Source organism: Musa acuminata, chromosome BXJ2-3, assembly GCF_036884655.1.
Source record: "Musa acuminata AAA Group cultivar baxijiao chromosome BXJ2-3, Cavendish_Baxijiao_AAA, whole genome shotgun sequence".
In the NCBI taxonomy this organism is placed as follows: Eukaryota; Viridiplantae; Streptophyta; class Magnoliopsida; order Zingiberales; family Musaceae; genus Musa; species Musa acuminata.
In genome coordinates, this window is record NC_088340.1 from 18901630 (window position 1) to 18909557 (window position 7928).

Sequence of the window (7928 nt, forward strand, 5' to 3'; positions counted from 1 at the left end):
TCATCTAAGCATGCTTTAGTCTTTATATGCCAAATCAAGATAAGCATGAAAGTTCAAGACGTAAAGGCAAAATCTTATAAAACAACTCATCAAGCAAGATTTTAAACATCCATTTTCAAGCCATATAGAGAGTAAGTCAAGGATTCAATTATCTCATGTCATGAATTCCAATAGGCATCTCAAAATATCAACATCACATTAAAAAATATTTCAAAAAGATATATCAATAAGTGATTCATTTGTATCATTTCATTCATTCGGAAGATTCTCCTCTTTGGTAAATAAATGAAGGAGAACAAAATGAATTAAGGAGATGTAATATGATTGAAGCATTGAACATGATTCATATTTAAAATGTGTCTCATGTCATAAGTATGAATCAAGCATTTGTAAAATCTGAAATCATCCTCAAAGTCACATTCAATAAATTCATTCATAACAAGCATAGATTTATTGAAAAGACGATAAGATAGAGGATCACATTTCGTTTTTATAAATTTATATTCATGTGATTTGCTTCTTATAAGCATGCATTTACCTTTAATAAAACAAGTGTCAACATTTAAGACGGAAAGGTAAAAAACAAATCATCAAGCATGATTCCATAATAACATCCTTTTAATATCTTGATATTCATCATCAAGTATGATTTCAAAAAGTATGCTAAAGAAAAATCATTAAGACCAAATGCAAGATACACTCATTTATTTTCAAAATATTCATCATGTTTATTTTCATGAGATTCACAAGATTGGTAAAATAAATTCATTAATCTCAATAGGATAGAAAATTATTTCCATTTCATACAATTGATTTCATGTGAGGGTATTCAAGTCTTTTGTGAAAACATGTATCATCATTTAAAATCGAAACATGAGTTTCGTTACGAAGCCATCAAGACCAAACACATCATGATATCACATCTATCATCAAAAGACTATCAAGAAATTCTTACATAGATGTACATGCACTATGTCATCTTAATATGTCATGAGAATGTCATCTTTATTCGTCATAGAAACGATTAAACCAAAAACATATTAAAAAGAGAGTTTCAAATCAACATTTACTTCAAAAACTCATGCATGACATAAAATCATCAAGATACACATGCATGGATCCTAAGGTTTATCACATATCATATTATCATCCCTAATGTTAAATACATCATTCAATATTTCCAAACATAACATGCATGAAACCTTAGCAATATACTTTTCATGATCAAATTTTTAATTTTTCAAAGATGCTAAAAAAAAAACATGATATAATTTTTGAAAAATAATTTATTTATTTCCTATTCCTACTATCTAAATTAAGCACTCATGAAGGACTTCAAGTAATTTCAAAATAATTCAAGAGAGTTGAGTTACTTACCTTGTAGTCGAAGCCCGTCAAAGCCCAATTCGCCGTTTCACCTTTGGAAGTTCTTGATGCTAGTCATAGGTGCCCAGCAAGCCAATCACGTGAGTGATGGCATGTGTGACTTGATACAGAATCTTTTTGCTTATTATATTTTGGCATATATCACTTTATAACTATTGCATATATGCATATATATATTGTGATGTCCTTGAATTCGTGCAATGGGAATCGGATCGTGATGAGATCACGATAATGAGATTGATTCACCTTTAAACACATATCCTAAATAATCCCGGTCATAGGTTACTCGAGAGAGATATCGTGATAATCGGACAGACTAGTGTGTCGTATACCCGTCCATATGATGGATGCAGCAGGTCTCATAGCTGCTCGTGTAGGGACACTAGAGATATAGTATAGGTGCTCATTGGAGAATGAGTTCACTGATTGATCCGCTTACGGAATGCTGGATGGTTGATGATACCTTATTGTCAAACAGTGATTCCGTAGTCCTAGTGGTATATCTGGTCCTTAGACTTGAGATACCAAGGATGTCCTGTATGAGTGCTCCACTCTTTGATACCAGACTTATAGGTTTGGTTGTCCCAGATCTAGTACAACTGGTCATTGGGAGTGGTAGTCGAACTTACGAGGGCTATTGAGTGTCGATAGAGGATCATCCACTCTCAGCGTCATGAGAGGAATATCCCATGTGTTCTTGCTCAGAAAAATCCCTGGCTAGGGTCATTCGGGTTGAGAGAGAAAGAGTTCTCCGGGAGAATCTGATTAGAGCGAGACTCGAGTAGAAACCGTATGGGTCTGACAGCACAATGCTCGATATACAGTCTCTATGATATTAGATGGATGAGGGACTATAGGTACACGGTAACTGAATCCAATGGATTGGATTCCCCTGTATCGTCTGGGGACTACGATGTAGTGGCCTAGTACGTCCGTAGTCGATGAGTCAAGTAAATTATTACAGAGATAATAATTCACTGAGTTAGAAGGAGTTCTGACAGGTATGACTCACGGCCAGCTCGATATTGGGCCTAGAGGGTCACACACATATGGTAGGTATTGCGATGAGTAGAGGTTCTGATATGAGATATTCGACGGAGCCTTGTCTTATTAGATGCAGATCCAATACCCACTAGGGGAGGACCCATTAGGGTTTGACAGGGGACCTCTATAAATAGGAGGGATTCAGAGCCTCATAGGCTCGAGCCTTTGCTTGCCTCTCCTATTCTCCTCCCCCTCTCCACCTCAGAGCAGGCCTGGAGTTTTGACAAGCGTCGTCGCAGCCCTGTTATGTGGATCACCGCTAGAGAGGAGGACGCTTGACCTCCTTCACCCTCTCCTAAGGATCTATAAGGAAACAGGGATATACGATCTCCCTAGGTAACACAATCTACTCTATACACAGTTTTAAGTTTCACGGAGTTTGCGCACCAATCTTCGCACGACGACGAACATCTCTTTGGAAATCGGGGATTTTGTTTTCTTGTTCTTCTGCTGCGCATGTGATGTCGCCCCCAAGATTTCGCAACAGTGGTATCAGAGCCAAGTTGTTCGTGCAAATGATTGGTTTTGAACTGTGTGTGTTGTGTTTAGGAAAAACTTTTGATGTCAAAATCGTTGACGTAAAAGCGAGAACGATCTACGTGCGTGCAGCGCAGCCGTAGGAAGGCAGCACAGGGGCTGCATCTACAAGAGCCGACCGGCGGCCTGCTTGCAGCAGGCTTGCATCCAGCGGGGCTGGCAGCCCACGGGCAGAGGCGCCTGCGGCCGCTTCTCCCACGGGTTGAGGCGCCGTAGGGCAGCGGCGCCTACCGCCGCTGCTCCCGCGAGCGAAACACCCCCGCAGGGGTGGTCGCCCGGCGGGACAACACCGCCTGCGGGCGTTGCCCTACGAGCAGAACCGCCCGCAGAGGTGGCGGAGCCCACAGGGGCGCCCACCTACAGCGGCAGTGCCACTAGCGGGCGTGCCGCCTGCAGGCGAGGGCGCCCGCTGCATAGGTCGTCGCCAGCAGGGTGGCGGCGGTGGCGACAGCAACAAAGGGTAGTAGGGCATTAGGGTTTTCTGGGAAAAAGATAGTTTTGCCCCCTCGGAATTTGAGAAATTTCAGTTTCTGTCTTTTGTCCAAATTATGAAAATACCCCTATGAATTCAAAAATTTCCTATATATCCCTGATTTCATAAAATACTAATTAATTAAAAGGTTTAGTTGATTATTATTTTTTATCATTATCTAGTATTCCTACATGATGATGATTATTTATACACGTGATGTATAAATGTGTGGACGGATGATCATGGACCGTGTGATGTGTGTACTTATGATTATTATTATTGAGGTCTGCGAGCCTCCATTATATTTCTTGTTTATTATCGGGCCTGCGTGTCTATGATTAAGTTGTAATCACATGAGGAGGCGTAGCGGGAGCGTGGATGCGATAGCGGGACCCACGAGACGAATGATCACAGGGCATGGATGCATGAAGATGCATGGAGGCGTGGATGCATGAAGATGCATCAAGATGTCAACGGAACCAACGAGGACGAGATGGACGATCACAGGGCATGGAGATGCACCGTTGCACACATAGATCTTGATTTGAGTGATTAGGCCTACTGGCTCCGGCCTAATCACATTAGGTTGTGGTCCATGATCATCTGGTGTGATTGCTTATACACATACTAGATATGTATATATATTTGCATGCGATGTAGATATATATTAAATATATATATGTGTGACATGTCATATTAGGAGACCAAATCATAGAAATATCTCTCTCGATAATATTAAGTCGGTAAACGTGAGGCAATTAAATTGACCCACGTGGCCTTCCATCGTTATAAGTAGGAACCGATTCCCAGTGTAGGTTGAGTTGGTCGAGTCCCTCGAGACTCACCTATATCGCGATTCGCTATCTTGCTTACAACATAGAAATGTCACCGGTGACCTGAGGGCATGGTATGCTTGGTCGAGTCCCTCGAGGGTATATCATCAAATCAGACTCATCTTGTAACGAAAGGTGTTGACTTAACCGAGCATCATGGTTAGTCGAGTCCCTCGAGACCATAGTGATTCGGAGGCCGAATAGGACGAGAATCACAAGGAGTTGTGATCGGCAAGAGTTGCCTACCTTTTAGGTTTAGTGTGATTGGTCGAGTCCCTCGAGGTTACACTAAGACGCTGATTGGATCTTGATCCCCACTAGAAGTCTGCCGGAGACTTCCGTTTCACGTGCTGAGGGTGTCGCGTGACTTGTTAGTAAAATAGTGGGAGCATATTAAGATAGAAGTTCATATCTTGATAGTTTATTTCTTGCAAAATCTGTATGTTATTTATTTATGCTGCATCTTTACTTTTAGAAAATGTTGCTTTCAAATCCCATATGTGGCATACTTAATGTCAACTGCCTCACTAGTCCAAATTATATGGATTGGCTCTATAACTTGAGAATTGTTCTCATGATGGAGAAAATCATGTACATCCTTGATACAAAAATGTCTACGCCCGAAGAAGGGGCAAGCGAGGATAAGATCGCTCGCTACGTGAAGTACATTGATGACTCCACTCTTGCTTAGTGTTATATGTTGGGCTCTATGACTCCTCAATTACAGAGACAACATGAAAAGATGGATGCCAAATCCATTCTCCTACATGTCCGTAAATTGTTTGAGGAACAGGGAAGGACTCAGTGATATGAGATATCCAAGAGCCTCTTCCGCGCTAGGATGACTGAGGGGACACCGATTCATAACCATGTCCTAAAGATGATTAAGTTGATAGAAAAACTCACAGGTCTAAGAATGGTCCTAGAGGATAACTTGTGTGTGGACATTGTGCTTCAGTCCCTACCATATTCCTTTTCACAGTTCATAATGAATTTTAATATGAACAAGTTTGAGGTGACTCTCCCAAAGCTCCTCAATATGTTGAGGGAGGTAGAGAGTACTATTAAGAAAGAGAAGCAGTTCTCTATACTAGTGAGACCAGAAAGAAAAGGAAAGCAGAAAGGTCCCTTAAGAAGGGAAAGTGTAAGGGCAGACCAGGTAAAGCAAAGGTTGCTAAGAAAGACCTAGCAAAGGACAAAGGCCAGTGCTTCCACTATGGCAAAGATGGGCACTGTAAGAGGAACTGCAAAGAGTACCTTGCAGAGAGGGCGAAATAGAAGCTTGGAGAAGCTTCAAGTACATTCATGTTCAATCTCCAATTGTTAGATTTTTATGATAGTGCATTGGTATTGGATACCAGTATTGCTTATCACATCTATAATTTATTGTAAATTCTAGCAAAGCCGAGGGGAGATTGGCGAGAGGAATATTGCATAAAGGTTTGTTTATGCTAGACACTACTCCACATATCATGAATGTAAATGTGTCCAAGAGGAAACAAGATGAGATGAACAGTACATACCTGTGGCATTGTAGGCTAGGTCACATCAATGAAAGAAGGATTCAAAAGTTGTTAAATGATGGATATCTAGATCCATTCGACTATGTGTCATATGCAACTTGCGAGCCTTGCCTTCGTGGAAAACTGACCAACTCTCCATTTAGTGGAACTTGAGAGAGAGCCACTAAGCTGTTGGAACTCATACATAGTGATATATGTGGACCTATGTCAACTCATGTCATTGGTTGTTACTCCTACTTCATTACCTTTACTAATGATTTCTCATGGTATGGATATGTGTACTTAATGAAGTACAAGTCCGAGGCTTTTGAGAAATTCAAAGAGTATAAGAATGAGGTGGAGAACCAGACTGGAAAGAGTATCAAAACTCTTCGATCAGATCGAGGAGGTGAGTACTTAAGTACAGAGTTTACTCAGTTCCTCAAGGACCATGGGATATTATTCCAATGGACACCTCCTTATACACCTCAACTCAATGGTGTCTCTAGAAAGAGGAATCATATGCTATTAGATATGGTACGGTCCATGATAAGTTTCGCTGACCTACTCATCTTATTCTAGGGATATGCCCTAGAAACCGCAGCTTACCTTCTGAACAGAGTTCCAACTAAATCGGTAGTGTCTACACCATATGAGATATGGAAAGGGAAGAAGCCTGATCTTAAGGTTGTTAAGATTTGGGGCTGCCCTGCCCATGTTAAAAGACACAACTCCGATAAGTTAGAATCGAGGATAAAGCGATGCAAATTTGTGGGATACCCCAAGGAAACTTGTGGGTATTATTTCTATCATCTCGAGGACCAAAAGGTCTTTGTAGCTAAGAGAGCAGTGTTCCTTGAGAAGGAACACATTCTTGGCGGAGATAGTGGGAGCATGATAGAGTTGAGCGAGGTTGGAGAACCAAGCTCAAGCACCACTCTACAGCCCGAGTCTATTCAAGTACCTAATACATAAGTTTCAACTTTACGTAGGTCTGATAGAGTATCCCATCCTGCTGAGAGATATGTGGCACATATTAGAGGAGAGGATGTTGAGGATATTGATCCTCAGACCTACGAGGAGGCTATTATGAGTATAGACTCTGGGAAGTGGCAAGAAGCCATAAATTCTGAGATGGATTATATGTACTCCAACAAGGTTTGGAACCTAGTTGATATACCCGAAGGTATTGTACCCATCGGTTGCAAGTGGATCTTTATGAAAAAGATTGGAGTAGATGGAAAGGTAGAGACCTATAAAGCAAGGCTAGTGGCTGAGGGGTATCGTCAAAGGCAAGGTGTTGACTACGATGAAACCTTCTCACCCGTAGCAATGCTAAATTCCATCAGAATTCTATTGGCTATTGCAGCACACTATGATTATGAGATCTGGCAGATGGATGTGAAAACTGCATTCCTCAATGGGAACCTCGAGGAGGAGGTGTATATGATGCAACCTGAGGGATTCGTGTCCAAGAACTTGTTAGGACTCTAGCTTGGAGAGTCCTAATTGAGAGGGACATTCTGTTAGGACTCTAGCTAGGAGAGTCCTAATTGAGAGAGGCATTCATGTAGGAGGTGTTTTCTTAGAGAAGAACTAGGAGTTGTAAGGGAATAGGAGTCTTGACTAGGAGTCCTATTAGGAGTTGGTTAGAAGTAAGAGTCTTAAGTAGGAGTCCTATTAGGAGTTAGGGTTTAGAAGCCCTATAAATAGCCATGTATTCCTTCTCTTTTGATAAGCAATAGATGAATCTTTTCTGCAGCCTTTGAGCAGCAACTTGGAGGGAGGAACCCCTATAGAGTTCCAAGGAGGCCGATCCCCTAAAGAGATCAACCCCAAGTTTAGAATATGCAAGGGTTCTAACACCTGGTATCAGAGTAGCGTTCTTGGCGTCTCGCTGCCCTTTCACAGCCATCCATCAACCCTCCACAACCATCCAAAGCAATTCCCACAATTTCTTAAAAGATCGTCACCGAATTCCGCCATCATCTCCACCACCGCGGATCATCCTTCGATCTCCCCGTGAATTGCAACAGGTTCTAGTTTCCTACCTTACTACTACTGCAATTTAGTTATCCTTATTCGAAAAAAAAAAAAAAAATCATTCTTATATTGCTGCATAAACTTTTCGTCACAAAGTTTTCATCTCTACGA